General features: G+C 38.3%; 1 protein-coding gene across 1 annotated transcript in view; it reads right to left on the bottom strand.

Annotated features, from left to right (window-relative positions):
• HS6ST3 (heparan sulfate 6-O-sulfotransferase 3) overlaps positions 1 to 24,349 on the bottom strand; it is a 674,485-nt gene that overhangs the window by 232,540 nt on the left and 417,596 nt on the right. The window lies entirely within an intron of this gene.

The following is a 24,349-nucleotide window of genomic DNA, read 5'->3' as shown; positions in this document are numbered from 1 at the left end:
GGCGGCACACGAGGAAGATCAAAGCAGAAAAAGAGAAACTTGATCCGGCGCTGGATTTAAAAGGAAGTAATATTCCAACTTTATTCCAAATATATTAAAAAGTCCAAATACAAAGGGGTAGATGCATCAGATAGCGGGCCTACGCGTTTCAGACAAATAACTTGTCCTTATTCATGGCGTGTTGCAAGAATATACTTATCTCTTTTTTTTAATCCAATCCTACAGTAGTTTTGTCTTCATAAACTGCATAAAAAATTATTGCATCAAAACGACACATGTGAAAGCACTCTCATTAAGACACAAAGTATCACCATGTTTTCTCAACTGACAAATAAAACTCAATCAATTAAAAATCAGCATTATTAATAATTTTTTTTAGCCAAAACCAGGAGTGTATTCAAATAAGACAAGAAGTAGTACTTTCTCTCCCTTTATGATCCACACCTGGTTTTGGTTTAAAAAACGGCATGAAAATTCCTGATAAAAAGATCTGCCCGTGTTCGGGCACCCTAACACTGAGCAATTATCATTATGATTCCCCAGAAACAAGCAAATCATGACCATTATTAGCGAGTCCAAATGGGCTATTACCGGTGGTGTAGTCTAAATACGGCCCTGCAAATTGAATTACCCCTGCTCATTAAAAAAAAATTTAAAAATCAGGTAATACTAGGTACTACTCTAATGTTTTAAATAAGAAGGTAAGAAGATAGCCCGAATGGCAGAAAACAAATAATAATTTCTAATTTATGTGGGTGTGTGCAGAATGTTAGATTGATTAAATCTAATTATTGAATAATGAAAGACCTCAGTATATGATTCCAAGTATTTCGGCACTTATACATGGATTTGTGAAGAACTAAAATTGTGCAAAACAAATATAAAACGTTACTTTTTTTATATCTTTATTTTATTAAACAAACAATCGCTCATGGAGTACAGTAAAAGACTCCTATACTCCTAAGTGTAGGTCAGTTAAGAAGGTTAGAGTCAGTGGGCCCACTTCGATTAGTAGCACCCATAAATGTCTATTGACACAGGGGTCCTAATAAAAAACGACTTGTCACCTCTCCTGACATGTATGGATCATCTTATCTTAGAATTCTGCTTTGTGCCTTTCCTCTGTTATTCCTCCTGCTAATTAATAAATTGACAACTAGTTGTTACCAGCTGGGGGTGTGTCACTACACAGTCTGACACTGTCCAATGTGTGATCACAGTCTCAAACTGTGTAGCGACTCGCCCTTTTGACAAGGAAAATGGTAACACCCAATTTATGCAAAAATTTCCAGGAGGAATAACAGAGAAATGGTATAACATAGAGTTCTAAGAAAAGATGCTCCAGAATTTTTATTTTATGGGCAATACACGTATTCAATAAAGACATGTCAGGAGAGCTGACAGGTCCTCTTTAAATCTCGGAATAATAACTTTAGCAGACACATGTACAGCAGATTTGTTCAAACGAAAATACTCATAAGCTCTGATACATAGTATTGCACCTAACTCTATTCTACTCGGTTAAACTACAACCTTCAAGCCTCACATAAGAAGAAAGTTAGGTCCAAATGCAGCATAAGCTATATTAATATATCATCCCTAATAATGGCTATTACTTCTAAGGAATGCTTTCTAACTTAGAAAAGAGGTTGTTAAAACATTAGTTCTGTTTCACAGTGAATTGTCGCACCCTCGGCTGGAGCCGTTTAGCTTTATACCACACTCACGGATAACCATCTTGATGAGAAACTCGGAAAAGAACAAGAGTTCAACAAATTAAGCAGATGGATACAGTAATTCATGTACTGAAGAAGCTGGTCAATGCACTGGAATTCAGATTTAAATCAGGAACAAGCATTCATTCATCAGCATGGTAAAGACAAGAGATGTCACAGCCAATAAATGGAAAGACCTATTGCTGCATTATATGTATCCTTTCCTAGGACTTCTTCTACAATTTCCCCTGCCTCATTTATACAAACCGCCAAGTGCCTCCGACAGCTTTAGAATTCCCATGTGAGTAAAACAGATATATAGTCATTCTCCTGCAAAATAAGTCTAAAAAGAAGTACTAGGAAAACAATACATAATAATGTGCTTGATATTTCATCATTTTGTGCTGTTTATTATTTAATTTTAATACCTCGACCAGGCCATGTGGTAATATAACAAGTCAGATTAAATTTAACGTATATTATTATTTATTTTGTAAAAAAAAAAAAACTGTAGGGTTTTTTTCCTTTTTTTACACTTTGTAACAATTTATTGTATACATTTTATTGGCGGAAGGTAAAGAGTAGGGGAAAAGCACATACAAATTGGATGAAGTGGAGAAAAAGAAGTGTATATTAATTTAATTTTTTAAAGTTTTTTTTGCTGTGATTTTACTGGGACTTTTGCCACAATGTTTTTTTGCAGAGATAAAAGCAAAATATTTTACTGTAATTTTAATAAAAAAGTGGCAAAAACATTAAAACTAAATTTTTACTGTGCATGGAGGAGATGCTTTGGATTAGAACCATCACTCCCTGCGCTCACACTGCTGCCTTAGCTGTTCTCAGGGAAAATAGTATTGTACTGAGGGATGAACGTAGTCACCAATGAGCCTTGGTCCATGCCTAACAAAATTGATGCTTTGAAGGGTGATGGAGTTAAGGCATGGCCAGACGTGGCAGAATTACTCTAGAATTCCGCTGCGGCCAGTCCGCTGCAGAAATCCGCAGCGTACATTTTCTCCACACCTTTTTAGTTAGGTTTGTGCACACATTGCGGAAAACTCCGCTGCGGACCATAGGCTGCGGTGCGGAATTTGGTGTCCGCAGCATACACTGGCTGTTGCGGACGTGTAGCGGACTTGTTGCAGACTTATTGCGGAATGTCTCCATTGACTTCGATGGAGATTCAAAATTCCGCAATGAAATCCGCAGATGTTATGTGTGTTGCGTTGCGTATTGGTTTTACGAACAGGATATTTCTTCATTCTGGCTGGACCTATGCGTTTCGAGGTCTATAGCCAGATTGAGATGAAATGTTTTAAAAGACAGCAGGAAGTACTCTTCACCTGAATACGCAACGGCTAATCCGCAGCAATTTACTGCACATTTTATGCAAAGCCGCAACAGAATCTGCAACGCAGATTATGTGCGGCATTGATGCGGACAGTGTCTGCAGAAATACGCCATGTCTGGCCATGCCCTGATACTTCCTCTTGTCGGCAGTTTCCTGTGAGGCTCATTGCCTAAATTCTGCACGTGCGCTGTGATAGCAGAGGATTGGGCATGTGTGGTGAACACTGTTTGTGTAGCAACCACACATGCTCAGAGATGGCTGAGAAAGAGCATCCGCTCCATCTCTTCCCTCAGTGTATAGTGACGTCAGGAATGATGTACCCGTCCATTGAGCCGGCCAGAAAAGGGAAGTAATAGCTCATGTACGGGTCAGCGACAGAAGTTACGATTTTACTCCTGGAGACGCATCACGTGACCATCTTTGGAATAGGGTGATAGAAACAACAATGCAAACGCAAGTATATTACAAACTGCATTTATTATAGATGTTCAGTAATATAGGATTGAGTAAATTGGTTCTGGAAAACCCCTTTAACTAGACATGAACGATACTGATACATTTATTCATCTGTTGATCCAGGTCTGTCTGGGAGTATTTTATGATAACTATGCCAAGCTTTATTAAAAAATTATGCATAAAAAGTATGGAACATAAAAAATGTTTGTAAAAAAAGACATTTATATAAGTATGCCTAAAAGCAAATTAATTTTATGGGTCCACATACTATATTTTTGCATAGAACAGTATTTAGGGCAGCTAGAGATGTTAAGCTGAACAATCTACTCTCAAAATAACTTGTCTTCATTATTTAAAGGATTGTCCGGAATTAGAAAAACATGGCTACTTTCTTTCAAAAACATTACCACACCTTTCCATGGGTTGTGTCTGATATTGCAGCTCAGTGCCATAGACGTAAACTGGCTGAGCTGCAATACTACTTAAAACCTGTGTACTGGTGTGGCGCTATTTTTGGAAGAAAGCAGGCGTGTTTTTGTAATAATGTATTCTACTAAGCATTATATTCTATTCTCCTAACTTTTGGCTGTGTCAACAATATGTAGGCTTTGCAAGTCTTTAAAAAGACCATTAGACTATATTAGTCTTGTAATTAATATAATTTTGATTAAGAAATCTTTCTCTTGCGTAAGTTGGAAAATTAAGAGACAATAATACTGAGCAGTGAGAACAGTTATGAGAGATGATAAAGCAATTTTGAGTCTAGTACATAAGGAACACTAAACCTCGACAAACAGTCTCAATGATGCAGTTATGACCTTGACAAATGATAAGACGAACCATAGGAAAGAGTTTTTCTTACAGATAGAGGAGCCATACTGCAGCATTGTTGCAATGGCTTAATTCACTTAATGGTGATTTCATTTTTAACACGTATATTTTAAAAGCTCCAAAGTAGATCAAAAGTCACTATACACATTTAGTTAATCCATTCCCATCCAACGCCGTACATTTACGGCACTGGCATCTGAGCGATAACGCAAAGTGCTGTAATTGTGCGGCACAGGGATAGCACCAGTGTCATCTGTAACGTACAGCTGACACCTAGCTGCAACAGCCAGGATTGGAGAGATGCCAATTTCAAACATTTAACCCTTTTGATGCCGTAGTCAATAGAGACCGCGATATCTAAGCGATAAGATAGAAAGAGCGTTTCTCTCGGTTGCCACAACGGTGCCCCTGCAAAACGATTGTGGGGTGCCAATGGTTATCATGGCAGCCGGGGGCCTAACAAAGACTACATGTCTGCCATGTGTATTTGCTTATTAGGCCATGCCTAAGGCACGGCTCAATAGGTGGCCTGTCAGTGAAACACTGACAGGCAATCATACACTGCAATCCAAAAGTATTGCAGTGTGTTATTGAAGCGATTACAGGATCGCACATTCAATTTCCATAGTGGGACTAAAATAAAAATAAAAAAAGCAAATAAAGTTTCTAAAAAAATAAATAAAAAGGTTTAAAGTAAAAAAACAAAACAATAAAATACATATTTTCCCCATTTAGTGCAAAAATTGTGAACATTTGAAAAGTACACATATTTGGTATCGCCAAATTACTAATGATCCTATAATAAAGTTAAAATGTTATGTGCCGGAATGGCTGTTTTTACCCATTAACCCCCTAAATATGTATAAAACCTAAACAGTGAGTTTATGTATATGTATATGTATAGTATATGTACACCAAACTTGTCCCGCAGAAAACAAGCTTGCCCTTACAAAGCTACGTTGGAAGGAAACTTAAACAGTCATGGTTCTTGGAATGTGGCGATGCAAAACCTTTTTGTTCTATGAAAAATGCTTTTATTATGCAAACGTAGTAACATTTATGATTTTCTCCTTTAAATAGAGCTATTGCTAAATAAGCTAGTACTGAATGTAAGGTACTGTTCCTTTTTATTTATTTTACTAACTTGGTCCTTTAAAGACTGTGGATCATAATATTTGAATGGACCCAGTAATCCACAAATGAAATAAAATATACAAATACATAAAAATTACCTATCACTCTAAGGCCCCATTCACACGAGCGTGAATAACGTCCGTGGGCTGCACATGGAAATCACGCGCAGCACACGGACCCGTTGATTTCAATGGGGCCATTCACACATGTGTGTGTTTTCACGCAGCGAGAGTCCTCTGCGTGAATCTCACTGCATGTCCTATATTGGTACGATTTCACGCAACTACGCGCCCATTGAAGTCTATGGGTGGTGCATGAAAACTAATCACTGCACACCGTGTGCAATGCGTGATTTGCGCATCAATTCGATTGAAAAAAAAAAGATGTGCTTTGCGAGTGCTTGAATAACGAATGCCACTCGCAAAGCACACTGATGCATAACACAACACACACGGGCCAGATTCACACGCGTTTTTCACGCGCGTTAATCTGATACGCTCGTGTGAATGGGGCCTAAAGGTCACCATAATTGTAAAATGCAATGTATAATACAAATGCAACGTACATGTGAAAACAACTCAAGTAATACTACGTTCATGAAGGGTAATGTTTTTATTTTCCAACATTTGCTAAAATTAATGTCCTACAATTTTATCCCACTTCCAAACTTATATTTGCATTGAAGTCATAAAGGACAAACATTTTATGACACTAGGCATGCTTTTTCACTATGGTGTGAATCTGCGATGACATGGGACAATGTGCCAAAATAACATCTTTGAAAAGGGGTAAAATGACATGTGTCAGGGTTCATTGAACATTAATTAGAGACATTTCCAGAGCTGTGTGTCATAGTAATGTAGAGAATATACCCCGTCAGTGCTATTATCTGCAGCAAGCCGTAGGTCAGCACTGGTTCAGTGAGCTTCAAAATAACATTAGATGGAACAAAGCGAAAATTATTTGACTATTTCTTTCATGTACCAAACAAAAGATAGAACGTCCAACAGTTTTTAATCTATACCACAATCTCACAGCTATAAGAACAACCAGTAAATAACGTTTTTTGCACAGAGATATTCACTTTGCTACAACACTCTGCGACCTGTACAGTTGCACAGGGAGCATCAGCCACTCTGGCTGAATTAGGTGCTACAGATAGTCTGTCAGCCGAGGCATGGGACCACCCTGAAAATTATTATTAATTGTATTAATTAACTGATTAATTGTATTATTTGCAGTATTATTTAGACATTGTATAGCAATGGTATTATATTACTTTATGTATGGAGCTGTAATTTGTTCAATGTATATTCTTTTTTTTTTGTAGCACTGTATGGTGGTATTTACTTACATTGTGTGGCACAGCTACTTAAGCACTGTACAGTATGTTATTTTTGAAGTCTATGGTGATGATGCCACTGTATAGCTTTGTTATTTATGAAACTGTAGGGAAGTATTGTTTGGCCAACGCATGGAACGTATATTATTTAGGCACCATACTGTATGGTACTTATAGTAAGATTATTTGTATACATATGACAATATACCATATGAGCGTGCCAACAGATGGCACCATCCAAAATAATGCCAACTCTGCACAATACTAATTGTAACTAGCAATAACAGTGGTTTTACCATAAAGACCAGAATAGAGATGTGAGAATTTCCAAAAATTTGTTTTGGGTCTGATTCCATCCAATCGGCCGTTTAATTCAATTCGCTGAATCCGAAACTTTTGGAAGTTTGGATCGATTTGGATTTATGAACAATCAATTTGCTCATCTCTAGTCCTGAACTTTCGTTGTTTGTATGCAGTTTTTGTTCTTTTTTCATAAATCTAGAGTTTGTGGCAGAATTAATTTTCATCTTCATCACATAGTGTGTATCACATAAATCTTAAAGACGCACTGCTGCAATGATATGGCCTGTGTTAAATTGCTGGTATAGTAACGGAGTTCACTTACTCGTGTCACCCACTATTACTACCTCCTTTATATTTCAGGGTTACTAGGGTTATGCCTAGTTCCCCTACCTTTTTCTTATACTAACGTTAGTCTACTTGCTTTGCTACTAAGTAAGCGTATATGACTGCATAGTAAATAAAGGGTAATATTTATTACTAACAATACTCACACTTGCATATAAAATACACCAAACACAGAACATAGTAACTGATCACCATGCAGTATCAGTATACACCAATACATATAACAAGTTAACTATACTCACACTATACGGAGTACAGTATAAACACGGTAACACAGTCCTAATTTATACCACCACCCACTTACGTAAACATACAGTGCATTCACTCATGCTTGCTTCTGTGAAACCCTCCCCCACCTGGCTCTAACTAAAATACACTGTTTCTGTCTCACTTTCTCCTAGCAATAACTATCCCTGTGCACTAAAGGGTTAACACGGAATGGGTTGCTGTGTACCAGGGGATAGCAGGTAAATGGTGGGAAAGCGTTAAACAGGTTCCAGGGGATGTACAGGTACCAGGGGATATGCAGGTAAGGGGTTGAAGTAAGGAGGGGGGAAAAGGTAAAAGTGTAGCTGCTGCTACACGTGGATACTTAGCGGTTCATGTGGTAATCAGGATTTGTTGAGGGAGCAAGAGGCAAGATGCAAGAGAGCAAAGTGTGGGACCGTTTGTCCTTTTAAACCCTCCCGTGCACATCTGTGTGACATCACATACACATGCACGTGCAAGTGGGGGGGAGTCATGTGACTGTTTTTGGCTCCCCCCATGAAATCTCATTACCTGGCGAGGGGGAGGGCAGGCAGTGGGAACTTCCTGCTTCCTGGAATTACAGGATTTGTTCCCTGCTTATGGCTTCCACCGCCCAGGGTGTCTCATTACCTGGTGAGGGGGGGGGACAGGTAGTGGGAATGCATTCGATGTGTCCCCTGTCTACTCCCCCCTCCCCCGGAGGGTAGGAATATACACTTTTCTGGAGGGACAAATATATATATCTACACTCACATTTACATAGATATAAATATATAAAACACTTCCCTTTACAGCCTGCTACTAGATATAATGTTGTTGAGGAACATTGTTATGTGAAACATCACAGTCAGGGATATAAATAAAGATGAGGGGCCTCCACAGTAAAGGTTAAAATGGTGCCACGTTCAGGTGCTGGTTAACACTATACCACTTTTAACCACTACGACAGGAAAATTTAGTTCTTGTTTGCCCCATATCCTTTCTATAATCCTTGGGTTAATTCCCCACACCCTAGAGGGGATCCCTGCATAGGTTTCCATCAACCATTAAAATAAGGGATGTAGCCAACCTGGTCTGTCTAGGGACCCATAGCAGGTACATGTTCTGCCTCTATAGTATGTATGCCCTTGTCAGCAGTGAATAAAGTTGACACCTAGCTTCTGCCTAATAGAAAATATGAAAGAACCTCTAAGTTAAAAGGTGTTGTATAGTTTTGCCCCTTTCTATCCTTGCAATAAACAACTTAGTATCTCTTGAATGCATTCTACAAAGCTATGGCTATACCTTCCAAGTTTATATAGTAACACATTCAAATTGTGACATTCAGTATAACATTACGCACAACTGTAGAAATACAGACTGGGAGATATTTATCAAAATTGGTGTAAAGTAAAAGTGGCGGCATTGCCTTAGCAACCAATCAGATTTCCGCTCTCCTCTTTTCAAATGCCCTTTCTTAAATGAAAGCAGGAACCTGATTGGTCACTATGGGCTGCTACGCCACTATATCTCCCCTAGAATTTTCCCTCCATAATATGAACTTATATTATACGTATGCATAAATAATTTACGTTTCAATCGTAACCTTTGCTATAAGTTTTACTGACTGCAAAAAACATTGGCTTTTTCGTCACATTAAGTAAATTTTAATTACAAATCCGTATAAATAAACGTAATATTCAATCAACAGCAATGACAAATCTATCAGTGAAGGGTGAAAATACATGAATCTGGCAACTCAAAATAACATTTTTCAAGCCTGGAGCACATTAGCCTAATTTTGTCGTTTTACAATTAATGCAACAGATTGAATGATTTTGAGAAGAATACTAGGTTCAATAAAAATAAAATTAAAATTAAAATGTGTTTATTTTAGTCTACATGCCTGTAGTGTTACTGTTAATAAGCAATAAGTGCTGGGTCAATGTAATCTAGTTTCTGTAATGTTCTAAACTATAAAACCATGCAATGGCATGTATAATTAAATTAAAATCCTGTGATCCTGCTTTGTACATTGCCCTTTATAATACATATCTAATCTTTACAGGCATGCTCTGGTTAATTTGATTATTCAATATAAATATTATTCACAGTTTTCTCCTCATTTTCATAATGTTCACATTTCGGCAGAAAATAACCAGATCTGAAAACTGAGCTATTATTGTTACTAACAGAAAGAGATGACAGGGGTTCTTATAGATCATTAGATAATTTTTATCCTTCTTTTTCTTTATCCTAAAAACTATTATACTGCTAATGATGTTTAGAATTAAGACGTCTTTAAAGGGGTTGTCCAATTTGGGCAAGGTCTTTTTGTTAAGAGGGTCACTCCCGCAATAACCTTTGTAGCCTCTCTCTGCTCTAGGTAATAGTTAAGGATCCTGAATGGAGGACCCCATCTTTTAAACTAGAAATCCCTAATCAAGTACCCAACATTAAAATGCAGGGAAGATAGATAGGTAAGATTATAAATACGTTGTTATAAAGAATAATAAATCAATCTAATAATATTTCTCTGCCTGAAAGCTGTGAAAATTGACACACAAAATGCATTTCTTATTGGGCAAATATCTATTATTACAATGCTAGCCACTGACATTTAAAATTTCAAATTTAAAGTCTATCTTCTACTTAAACCCCTTCAGGAACACCTTATTTTGGACCTTAACCTCTTCCCACGCTGCGCCGCAACTGTACGTCCTGGAGAGGGCTTGCGTCCCGCACCAGGACATACAGTTGCGGAGCGGTTCCCGGCACACACTGACCTAACAGTCAGTGTCCGGGAACCGGGAGGTCTGCTGTCCCCGAAAGCTGACACTCTAGTCTTGCCGGTCAGCAGACCATCGCCGCTGATTTTGGCAATTAACCCCATAAATGCGGTGACCGATTGCGATCGCCGCATTTAAGGGGTTTGAAGCACATCGGCAGCACCCACAAAGTGATTGTGGGGGTTGCCGATGCTTGTCGTGGTAATCGGAGGCCAGGCAATGGCCTCCGGGTTGCCATGTACAGAAGCCTCGGAGGAGCAGCCGGAGGCTGGTCCTCCTAGGCTTCATGTCAGTGTGACTGTCACGTCACAATGACAGAATACATTACACTACGTGTTTAGTGTAATGTACTCTAGCAGCGATCAAAGCTGCAAGTCTAAATGTCCCCTAGTGGGACAAGTAAAAAAAGTAAAAAAAAAGGTAATAAAAATGTTTTAAAAAAAAGTGTAAAAATAAAAGTTATAAGTCATATAAACAAAAAATGCTTTTTTTTCCCTATAATAAGACTTTCATTATAGGAAAAAAAATTAACACATTAAAAAAAAGTACAAATATTTGGTATCACCGCGTTCGTAACGACCCAAATGACAAAACTATAATTTTATTTTTCCCACACGATGAACACCCCAAAAAGAAAAATCAATAAAAAACTACAACAGAATCTGTCACGTACTCTCTGCCTGCGGCTTCCTCGATCTCCAGGACATCGAGAGTTACTCGCTCGGACGTCGCCAATAGGCAGTCTGCAGCTAATAGGAGCTCAGGAGTGTCAGGCCAATCAAAGCCTGGCTAATGTTCCTGAGCTCCCGCCCTCTCCTGGGATAGTTGGCCTTTGTCTGTAATTAGTGTTTCCTTGCCTGGTGCTTTCCCTTGTTTCAGACTCCCCTGAGCAACTTGCTTTTTGACTTCTTGTGACCTGACCTCGGCTGGACTCCTGACTTTTCTTTGCATTCTGACTTTTGTTTTTTCCGCACTCTCCCGGTTTGACCCTGCCTGCCTGACTCCGCCTTTTGCGCCCGGACTTGTCTGCGGCACAATTGCCCTGCTTCTCCCTCCGTGTACTTCCCAGGTTACCCTTTGTCATTTCGTACTGTCTCTGTCTTATCTGTTTGTCGGTTTCACTTGTACCAGTATAGGAAATGCCGCCCAGTTGTGAGCCGTCGTTTAGATCGGGTCGTACAAGTAGGTAGGGACAGTGGTTTGGGAAGAACAGGGACCTCACTGTTTACTGTGTATTTGTTCACTACAGCGCACTAGGGCCACATGTGGGATATTTCTAAAAACTGCAGAATCTGGGCAATAAATATTGAGTTGCATTTCTCAGGTAAAATCTTCTGTGTTACAAAAAAAAATGTATTCGAAATTAATTTCGTCCAAAAAAATAAAAATTGTAAATTTCACTTTGTGAATGCTGATTCGATTATCTTGAGGGGTACTGTTTTCAAAATGGGGTGTTTTATGGGGATTTTCTAATATATAAGGCCCTCAAAGCCACTTCAGAACTGAACTTGTCCCTGAAAAAATGGCCTTTTAAAATTTTCTTTACAATATGAGAAATTGCTGCTAAAGTTCTAAGCCTTGTAATGTCCTACAAAAATAAAAGGATGTTCAAAAAAATGATACAAACATAAAGTAGACATATGGGAAATGTTAACTAGTAACTATTTTGTGTGGTTTTACAAGCACATACGTTTAAATTTAGAAAAATGCACATTTTTGCACATTTTCTAAAAATTTTGCTGTTTTTCAGAAATAAATATCGAATTTATGGACCAAATTTTTTCACTAACATAAAGTACAACGTGTCACGAGAAAACTATCTCAGAATCGCTTGGATAGGTAAAAGCATTCCGAAGTTATTACCACATAAAGTAACACATGTCAGATTTGAAAAAATCGTCTGTGTCCTGAAGGTCAAAACAGGCTGGGTCCTGAAAGGGTTAAGGACCACACCTTTTTTGTTTTTCATCATTGCATTTCAATAACCATAACCTTTTTATTTTTCCATTGATGTAGCCGTATGGTGGTTTTGCTGAATGAGTTATTTTTTCAATGGTACCATTTTGGGTAACTATAATTCATTGATTCACTTTAAAGCCTTGTTTTCACAGTGCAAATTTGCTGCAGATTTTGCAAGTTTTTTGTTAAGCCAAAACCAGGAATAAAACCTAAATAGAAAAAATATATAAAGTAAGTCCTTATACATCTGGTCTCCTGGATTCAATTCTGCATCAAATTTACACTATGTGAACAATGCCTTATTAATTTATTTTTTTTGACGGAGAGAAAAAAATGGTAATGGTAATTCTGCCATGTTTTTTTTGTTTTATTTTTTATTCACTTCAACATCATTTTTTTTTATATTTTATTACTTTTGCACAATAAAGGCATTTTTCATAGAAGAAATGTTTTGGCATCGCCACATTTATAGTTATATTTTTCAATGATACCAATTTGGGGGATCACATAAGTCATTGATTAGCTATTATTAAGGTGGAGTTAATGGGAAAAAACAGCAATTCCATGATTGTTTATTGATTTATTTTTTTCCAGCGTTCACTGTGCGGTATAAATAACATTTTTACTATAATGTGTATCGATACCAAATAAATATGTGTATTTTTATTTTGTTTTACCATTTTAACAATATATGGGGATTTTTAATAGGAAAAAAATCTATCTATTGTTTTTCTACTTTAAACCTTTTACATTTTCATTTTTCTTTTTTTTTTTTTAGTCCCACTATGGGACTTGACTATGCGATCTTATGATCGATTTAATAAAATACTGCAATACTCCTATATTGCAGTGTATTGCTTGTCAGTATTTAACTGACCAGCAACCTACTAGGCCCTGCTTTAGGCAGAGCCTAATATGTAAATATAGATAGCAGAAACAGGGGACCTTTGTTAGGCTCCTGGCTGCCATGACTACCAATTTGCACCACATTGCTGGGGTTCCAATGGGGTAAAAGAGGGAGCCCCTTGCCTTGTTAAACACTTGAGATGCCACAGTTATAATTGACCACGGCATCTAAGGAATTAAACGGCTGAGATCAGAGTTGGCACCGATCCCGCACATTGTAGCAGGTTGTCAGCTATATGTTACTGCTGACACCTGCCGCAGATGGCACGGGGACAGCACGTGGGCCTGTGCTATCCCCCCATGTAACTGTACATCATGAAACCCAAAGACTTTTAGAACCAAGATGTACAGCTTGGTTGTGATGCGTGAAGGTGTTAAATACCTCCAAATTTAAATATGTTTCAGAATCAAGTAGAGGCTTATTTAGCATAGTAAGTCTTTAAAATGTAGTAAATATAGAAAGGTCTATCTCAAACCTTTCTGATCCCAGCTACAATATTCTACAATCTACAATCACCTGCTGCATTTGTCTTTTTATTCAGTTTCATTGCACCTTAGGAAAAGAGAACATCAACTCAATACTCAGACATAGAATTGAAGAGAATGGAGCAAAGGCAAGAAGGATTTGTGGTCTATACAGAATAAGGTCCCATGCACACTACCTTAATTTTTATATGCAATTAAGGATCTGTAATTGTGGATAAAAATACATATCCATTTATTTTTATGGCCCAGGGACACCTTCCTGTATCTTTACGGCGGCCATAGTAATGACCCGCAAAAAATAGGACATAACCTATTTTTTGAATTTGCGAACCGTGCTTCTATACTTCATAATGGGAGCACGGCCCGCAAATGTAGGTGACTTTTCGCGGCCGTCCGTGCCCATAATCACGGACCGTGCACATTGCTATGCCCTTGTGCATGAGGCCTAAATATGGTTTCTGGCTTTATATTGAAGTCTTACTATGCTAAATAAGCTCTGATTGATTATGAAACATATAGAAACTGGTAAAAAGGGGGAAAGGACAGTATTTGACCTAATAAAATACTTGCAGGCATAACAAGAGAACACATGTGAAAACAACATAGTTTTAAAAGTCAATCTACATGTAACAAATTGGACCCCGTCCACGTGCCCCACCCTAATAAATTGGTTTCAGCTGCTGGTTGCACTGCTCATGCAGAGATTACAAAACACTCATATCTATGTATACAACAGCGCTCTATAAAAAACGTGTCCCATACATTATACGGACTAAGCCCTGCTGCAACGTTTACATGGGAGGGATTTTTGTTAATTCACTCTTAATGAATATGGAGACCAACTAAAAAAATATATACTCCAAACACCCCTTTACATATTGCAGAGCAGTATGGTCATTCCTGCATGTAAATTGTTAATCTCCAATCAATAAAAACAGCAGAACTGAAAATGTTGCAATAGTATGTACCAAGTAGAAGTGGTGGCAGAATCAAAACCAAAGGATAGACCAGAGGGAACCCAAGGGACACAAGCTGGAGTCATCATGAAGCTAGATGACTGTACCAAATAGAGAAAGAATTAGATCTAACCAAAACACATGACTGAAATAGGAAATAACAAAAAACACTTAAAGACCCTAGTAGTTGGCGGCCACATAAACAATTACTATAGACTAAATGCACAAAGGCAAGCGTTCCCTATTTCCCAACTATCTATACAAGAACTAAAATAAATGAATAACCTTTATTAATGCTATTGTAAGCAAATTGACGAACCACAAATATTAAAATAGTCAATGCGAGCTGCTAGAGAATAAACTGTAAGGTGCAGTGCCTAGAAAATATGTTTGAATAGCTCACTTGTATCTGTTTGTATTTCGATTAGAGCCAGCAGCTCCAGAACGCTGTAGCTCCACTAACTAGTAGACTAGAGTGCATCTAGCAGCAGAGCATGATATTAAAATAAATTATCCCCCCCCCCCCCGACATGTTTTGCTACAAATGTAGCATCTTAAGGGGTTTCCGGGGCTAATTAGCCGCTGGCTCTAATCAAAATACAAACAGATACAAGTGAGCTATTCAAATGTAGTTTCTAGGCACTGCACCTTACAGTTTATTCTCTTTGTGGTTCGTCAATTTGCTTTTTGTCTATAGTAATTGAAATAAGAAATAAGCACCACCTTCCTTTTGTTCTTATCAAGTAATAATTATTTTACTTTATAATATATAGTTTATTATTTAACACATGAGTTGAAATGTATTAATGCACATAAATATATATATTAGTGTGGTTATTACAGGTTGACATCTCCAAATGCCATAATGTCTAATGGGGATAGTTTTTTAGGTGAACACCCTGGACATATCACTCACTATTCCTTGAATATGTGTGTCTGATTTACAGGCATCACATCTAATTGATACATTTTATGTAGATAAAACTGGAAAATTACCATATCTCAATACTAATCTCTAGGGAACTGCTGCATAATGCCTCAGCTCAAGAGTATTGATCTAGACAGGTCAACATCTGTACACAAACTCTAGACGTTAGAGACATTTTCAGAAAAAGACAACTAATCTACAGGTATGTTTGGACGGAATTGTGAAAAGAAATGGATAAAGGGAATTACACTCAAAATTAAGAAAAATTTAATTTTGCCGCACACCGTTCCCAGATCAGAATCTATGGTCTCAGTGTTGCAAGGCAGTAATTCTTACTATAGTGTCACTGTGTCAGCCCTTGAATAAAGTGGGTTAAAAAGATGATAAAATAAAAATTATTATTTCACAGTCCTCAAGTTGTAGACTTTCAGCTTTAATTTCTTTGCATACTGGAAGTTGAATGCAAACTGTTTTAAAATAATGCACTATCCAGGAATTCAATATCCCATGATGCATTTCACTTCACAACCCTTGTTCAAGTGTACAGTAATATACATAAATGCCTGAATCGTTCCAACTAAATCTAGTATATATTAATAAAAAAAGAGCTACTATTAAAAATTTTATCAATTCAATTGGTAAAACAAAGTTATATTTTATTATGAGTTTTCTACATATTCATTATACTGGTTAAATAATTAATGCAAGCAAAATTAATTAAATAATGATATTAAATAAAAAATATTAACATTTCTAGTATGCATGTAACATAACACTAGTAAGATTTTTATTAAAAATTAAATAGGGCAATGATATGGAATACAGGCAAGTGTGTATCTTCTGAGGCTGTGGGATTGTTCTGCAACCTTGAGAAACCAGGCATTTTAATGCCAATTCCAACCATGGCTAGAGGAAGTCTGAATGACAGCATCATTTATCTTCAACAACAGGGGAGATAGTTTGTTCAATCCATCTAGCTTCCCCAGGAGAATCCATCCATACTTTCATTAGAGGAACTTGAAGTATTTTCTTTGCTGAAAATCTGATTTTCCAAGTTTCTTACAACATTTGTGCTCTTAGTTTGTAAAATTGGCCAAATGGGTTTACAGTGAAATACGTTAAATATTTTTGCTCATATAAGATATAAAATAAATACAAATTTATCTATAGATTGTGGGAATTGAACTATACTATTACTGCTAGTAACAGAATACCTTACCTAGATAATATGTCCGTATATTTCCAAAAACAACGTTTATGAGGTGTGTTGGGTACTTGGGTAGATTACTCTATCTTCCTCTTTAACTATAAAATAATTATATCAACACATTTTATACAAAGTAAACAAAAATATGTTTTAATTTTAATTTATTTGATGGTACCTTGAATCTGTGGGTACTGAATAATAATGATTTATTTATGTAAAAAGAAAACTGGTTCCATCCACAATATTATATAATTTTTTAGTTAAAAAAAATCCACATATAGACAAGGATCTGGGCTTTAGTTTTCTTCTTTGAATTCTGAAGTCACCAATCTTCTGGTACTATTAGCCCTTTTCTCATGTAACACTGAGACTCACACACACAGTTATACTAAATGAGGTTACAAAAAATTGGTTGTAACAATAAAGATTTTGCTATAGTAAAAAGAAAAATCAACGCAATCTTCTTCGCAATAAAAAAGTCTGTCACCAGGTAGAATGCTCTCAGAAAGATAATACAATATAGATAAACGAGTGGGCGCACATGAGATGGTGAGTGATAGGTCAAATTTTTAAATCTCTATGTGCTATCGATGTGTCAGGTGAATCTATTCAGAAATATGCATATTGAAGTAAACATGTATCTCTTTCTCAATCACTTTACATTAGTTTATTGGTTTTAATAGTATTCTATTAGTGTATTGGTTTTAACAACGCTAGCTACCAGACATACATTAAGTACAATTATATAGGTAGTTATGACTGGTTAAAAAGAAATAATAACACAATTAGATTGTAGCTACTATAAGCTCCATGGTGGCTCAGTGGTCTACAACCTTGTAATACAGTTGGCTTAGGCAATCAAGGCAACATCTAGAAAGTCAGGGGCAAACGCCGAATTTTTTAAGGGGGGCATTTCCAAATGCATATTTTTTAAACCAAGTTATTTTCGACGCACTCCTGCTACCCTCCTACCCTTTATATTACAAGTTCTAATATAAAGGGCTAGTGTAAAGGATTTGCCAGACACAGCTTCTGTGTCGACGCCCGTGGGCAATGAGTCTGCACCTGCTCCTATGTCTGTGAGACTGACTCCATCTTCCACCACTCAGGATGGCAGGCTTAGGAGTGGGAGAGCCTATCACAGCCTGGCCAGACGGAGCTAGTTCCCGCCCACTGTCTATTTATACCTGCCTTTCCTGTTCCTCCTTTGCCTGTGATTCTTCTCTGTTGGTTTCCTGGCTTGCTGCTGCTGCTTGTACAACTCATCATCTGCTTGTTATTGACCTTGGCTTCCTGACCACTCTCCTGCTCAGCGTTTGGTACCTCGTTCTCTCCTGGTTTGACTCGGCTCGTTCACTACTCTTGTTGCTCACGGTGTCTCCGTGGGCAGCTGCCCCGTTTTCCTTATCTTCTGTGTACCCCTTGTCTGTTTGTCTGTCTTGCACTTACTGAGCGTAGGGACTGTCGCCCAGTTGTACCCCGTCGCTTAGGACGAGTCGTTGCAAGTAGGCAGGGACTGAGTGGCGGGTAGATTAGGGCTCACCTGTCTGTCTCCCTACCCTGTCATTACAGCTAGGTTAGCGGATTTGTTTTGACCACTACTGATGTCGTAGATAGTGCCACACTGAGTGCCCCCTGTAAATAGTGCCACACTCAGTGCCCCCTGTAGATAGTGCCCCTGTAGATAGTGCCACAGTGTTTCCTGTAAATTGTGGCCCCTGTAGATAAAGCCCCCTGTATATAGTGCCACACATTTCCCCCTGTCGAGAAAGCCACAATGCCCCCCTTAGGTAGTGCCAAATACTTCCCCCTTTAAAGAGTGCCTCAATAACCTCTGTAGATAGTGCCACACAGTACCCTTGTAGCTAATGCCACAGTGCAAATTCATATATTGCCACAGTGCGCCCCCTGTAGATAGTGCCACAGTGTCCCCTGTATATAGTTCAACAGTGCAAATTTAGGTAGTGCCACACACTGCCCTTGTAGATAGTGCCACATTGCCCATGTAGATAGTGCCACAGTGCCCATGTAGATAATGCCACGCACTAACCCTTGTTGGTAATGCCACAGTGTCCATGTAGATAGTGCCACAGTGCCCCCTGTAGATAATGCCACAGTGACCTTTGCAGATAGTGCCAGTGTACCCTGTAGCTAGTGCCACATACTGCCCATGTGGATAGCGCCACACACTGCCCATATAAATAAATAGTGCCACAGTGGCCATCTAGATAGTGACACATACTGCCCCTGTAAATAATGGCACAGTGCCCCTGTACATAGTCTCATACTGCACATTTAGATAGGGCCACACACACTGCCCCTGTATTGCCACAGTGCCCATGTGGATAGTGCCACGGTGTCTCCTGTAAATAGTGTTGGACGCATTAACAAGCACACACCTGTCCCTATTCCCGCACCATCCTCTCCACCGGACAAATAGTACAACTAGGGACAGTTGAGAGTGCATTATCAAATAAATGAGTGTGTGTGTGCGTGTGCGTGCGTGCGTGCGTGCGTGCGTGCGTGCGTGCGTGTGTGTGTGTGTGTGTGTGTGTGTGTGTATGTGTGTGTGTGTATATATATACACATGTATTATAAACGCTTTTAGGAAGTTATCATTTTTATTTTCTTATTGTTCAAAGACAACTTAAACAGTAATAAGTGTTCTAAAGATTCTATTTTGTAAAACAAGTATTTTAATACATTTGTTTCTTGCTGTGGATAAAGACATTGTAGAGGTTACTGCATAATGTCAACAATGCCACAGACTTTCATAATAAATCAATTACAAGAGCTGTAGAAGTGCAAAAGCATAAATATCAAGTCATTCTTCATTTAAATTCCAAGCAAAGTATTAGCTGAAAAACTCAATTACTCAAAGAGTCTGCCCATTTAATAATCCGTCAACTAAAGGGATTAGCGTGCCTTATGTTTATGGAATTATGGGGCAGCTCTGTCACAGTCTGAATCAAAGAACTATTAGTGAACACGTTTTTAGCATGTATTAACATTTCTGAGCTGCCATCGGATAATATATCACTTAGACATTGAGAAAAAAGTCACGTCATGAAAAAGTTATTGACTGGAAAGTATGATATAACTAATTACTAGTATTGTAGCTGTTTTTACCTGACATTGGTTTTTAAATAAATGAATTAATGATGATTTTGTAATAGCAGTTGGTCATTTTTATACAATGAACATTATTACAAAATAAAAGTAGAACTTGTCAAAATATCTAATGGCATACTCCAAAACAGGTAATTCTACAAATGGCCTGGAGGCTGAAATGTAATTTGGTAGTTTCCATTTAAAATGTATATTATTCATGCACAAAGAAACAATACATCGCATTTTAACTATGGATTGTTCTCATACTTTATTGTTCTTTAGCAATTCAATCTGAGGCCCAAGTAATGTCATCATTTTATTACCATCTCTAACTCCTCTCGAAATAAAGAAGTAATCAATCTGTATGTCAATAGATTTCATAATCATAGCACAGTATTATATGGAAAAGAGAGGCTTCATTGCTATTACTGAATAGATCTTCAGATATGTATTATCCAACAATAAATTTGATTATGTATTAAAAACAGATTACATGTAAATGGAGGCAATAAATGATAGCAAATTTGCATATTGCAAATAAACAAGTAAATGCAAAAATAGTCATATTATAAGTTGAATAGAGGAGTTATTCTACTAGAGAGAACCTACCATCCGGATAACAAATGCCCTATGAACTTGAAGGATGTAATTGTGGTAATTAAATTATATCTCAAAGTACCAATTTAAAGGCTAGAAAATATTTTGCTTCTCCTTTTAGTGAGCAATCTCACCAATTCACCAGATCCTATAGGAGTCACATGATACTTTTCTGCATCCCTGACATCTTAGTAACAGGAAGAGTCCTTTTTTTTTTTTCTAAAACTAGCCATACACATGATATACTGTACATGGTGTCCAAAAGATGATTCAGCCAACAACTGTCTCTCCCAACTAACCCATAAACATGCACGTTCAGGTCAGCAAAGCATGTTTATTTCAAAAGGGCAGTGCTTTATACCCAATTATTTTTCCCCCCAATCACAGACATTGTGGTGGATAGTCCGACTGCCCCCATACATGCCCCCGGTGGCAGTCAAAGGGATGGATATGGGCAATATAGGGAAGTGGTTTTCTGAGACTGTGCTGAAACATGTAATCGGATGTTGGCAAAGCTGGTGATGTCTATCACCGGCGTCTCTTGCCTACTCCGTTGTGATGTGGTAGACTGGGAGAGGAGCTGCGAGGGAACAGAGGGTAGGTAGAACATTAAAATAAAAGTAAAAATGCACCCAGCGATGATTAAGTAAGCTTTGGGAGGGAGGCCCGAATAACTGTCATATTTAGGAACATTTACAGTCCCTTTAACACACATTTTTTATATCAGTAAGAATAATAACTTTAAAATTGTAAAAAAAAAAAAAATAGATAAGAATTGCATTCATTGTGGAACAATCTGTATTATGTTTTTTCTTTACCCTTTTCATCTTATTAAAATTTTAAGGTAAAGTTGGCTGTCTAGAAACATAAGGAAAATATGTGGGGAGGATTAAAAAAATCACGTGGGAGAGTGGCTCCACGTCGCATTGCGCACAGTCCACCCACATTTCTGGAGGAAGACATGAAAGTACAAGAATTGCATGGGGAGCTGAAGAGTAGTAAAAAGCAAGTTTATTCTCTAACTAAGTCTTAATGTTCCTGTTACTGTATCGTTACCATAGGAAAGTTTTAGTTATGAGAAACCTAAGTGCAAAACACAATTATACAACCAAAGTTGCCAATGAGGCATTTGTTCTTATTGACTAACCTACACATTGTCATTGATTAAAGCTAATTGCAAATTGGTTGCTTTGCGTAACAGTATATTTTAATAGAAGTAAGCGCAATGCATTTATCCACTGCTAGGACATGCCAATGTCCCTTTGAATTCTTTCTATTAATGATGTTATGGGATAAGATATAAAGACTGTTAACAACCTCTGGAAATAGTGATACATCTCACGATAAGCCAGCACATTACTTTATGTACAACGGTTTCTATAATAAAATAGGTAATTGAAATTCATATGATCTATGGATACATAGCAATATATGAACACATTATGGTGTTTTTACATTTACTATTTAAAGCAAATAAGTACCCAGGTAATTTGCAATGCAGCAGGGGTGAGCTTATCATTCCCGCATCGTGACGGATATATCCATCACTAGTATCTCGTGGGTACTGCCGAGATTAGTGGCAGGAGCACGGCTGTTATGCACAGCCAGGCTCCTGCCCCAACTGCCAGAATGGAAGAGTACGCTGATTTCGGCAGTGTAACCCCTTAGATGCCACGGTCAATAGCGGCTGTGGCTTGTAGGTTGTTTGACAGAGGGAGGGAGGGTTTCCATGGCAGCCGGGGGCCTAATAAAGGACCCCAGGTCTGCCTTCAGTAACTGCCAGAGGTATGGCCTAATAGATTGCCTGTCAGTTTTACACTGACAGGCAATAATGCTTTGGTATACTAAGTATACCAAAGCATTATATCTGTGATCAGAAGGGGTGGGGAACGTCAGGTCCGCGGCCGTATAAGGCCTGCAAAATCATTTGGTCTGGCCCTCCGGCATGCACCGACCTCACTCAGACCACCGCCACATCATTCACTACTTGGCTCAATCTGCCCCCTCCTGCTCCTAAATGTGAGTGACCTCACTCACATTTAGGAGCAAGAGGAGGGTGGACAGAGCCAAGTAGTGTCATTCACTACTAGTAAATGAGGCGGCGGTCATCTGAGTTAGGTCGGTGCGTACCGGCCCAGGTGTGGACCAGTCTAGTCACATGACCTGAAACTGGTAATCTATTAGCAGCAGGCTGCAGCCGCTGGTTTTGCTCAACTGTATGGTGCGCTGGTATTCTAACTGCACTATATAGACCTCGCAGTGAGACTTCATACACTAAAATCAAACTCTACCACTACTCAGACCATCAAAACGCTTTGTCATTTTAATTGTTTGTGTGTATCTAAAATTTAAACAAATAAAACTTTAGCACACTCATAGTATCTAATAGGTACCTGGTAAACAAGGGATATTTCACTTACCATTGGCAATTTGGTGTTTTGTTCATGTACAGTTAGGATCTAAATGCATATGCCACGAGCCGCGGCCTACCCAGACACGCCTGACCAAAAAGAAGCAGTTCCAGCCAGCACATTGGGGGTGAGTTAATTAAATGTATGAACAAATATAGCAGGCTAAATTTTACGTTGATAATGTTGTATGGTCCGCGAATGATGTCATAAATATCCAAATGGCCCTTGTCAGAAAAAAGGTTCCCCACACCTGCCCTAGAGATACGATTTTTTTTTTAGAAACAGTTAAATAAAGTTCACGAAAAAAATATATATATTACAGTCAAAATAAAATAAAAATACTTTTTTTTCCATAAAAAGTTGTTTTATTTAGGGAAAGTGAAAAAATACATAAAAATACACATATATGGTATCGTCGCGATTGTAATGACTCGAACAATGAAGTTAACACATTTATTAAACCGCCGGGTGAACGGCGCACAAAAAACAAAAGAGACAAAATTCCTTTTTTTTTTCCATTCCCCCCAAAAAATTCTAATAAAAGTTAATTAATAAGTCCCATGTATCCAAATATAGTACCAATGAAAGCCAAACATTGTCCCACAAAAAAACAAGCCCACATATGGCCACAACGACAGAAAAATAAAAACGTTTTGTCACTTGAAATGCAAAAACAAATGTCATGGTCCTGGGGTATGTGACCCACTAGGCCGCTCCGCCGTAGCGGAGTGGCAGCTGGCCAAACTACAGTCTATGCAAAAGTCTTAAGCACAAGAGTACTTGTAAGATTCCAGACAGACACAAAGTGTAGCAGAGGCTTTGGCACAGATGGTTCGTGGCACAGATGATGCTTGACGTGGCAGATGGCAACAGACGTGGCAGATGATGCCAGATGTTGCAGATGGCACCTCGACATGACAGATGATACCAGACGTGGCAGATGATACGTGACGTGGCAGATGAGGCACATATGACTCCAACAAAAGGCTTACGCACAGCAACAAACACAGCAACAGGATACAGGATACGGGAAGCAGGATACGGGAACACTGGGAGCAGGATACAACTAAGGGACCACTTGCAATACGAACATGGGTAGACAACAGCAACGGTCAGGCAAAGAGGAAGAGTGCAGAGTCCTTTTGATACAGCAGGGAGAGTAGGGATTGGATAGGATTTTTATAGGTGCGCGCGCACCCCAGCAGCAGCCAAGGACAGTACAGTGTGCCGGAGTCTCAGTGGAGGGAGACGTTGGCATGAGCTCGTGGGTCTGCGATCGTGGCCGTCGGTA

The sequence above is a fragment of the Rhinoderma darwinii genome, chromosome 2 (assembly GCF_050947455.1).
Source record: "Rhinoderma darwinii isolate aRhiDar2 chromosome 2, aRhiDar2.hap1, whole genome shotgun sequence".
NCBI classification, from domain to species: domain Eukaryota; kingdom Metazoa; phylum Chordata; class Amphibia; order Anura; family Rhinodermatidae; genus Rhinoderma; species Rhinoderma darwinii.
This window is presented reverse-complemented; position numbering and strand designations above follow the sequence as displayed.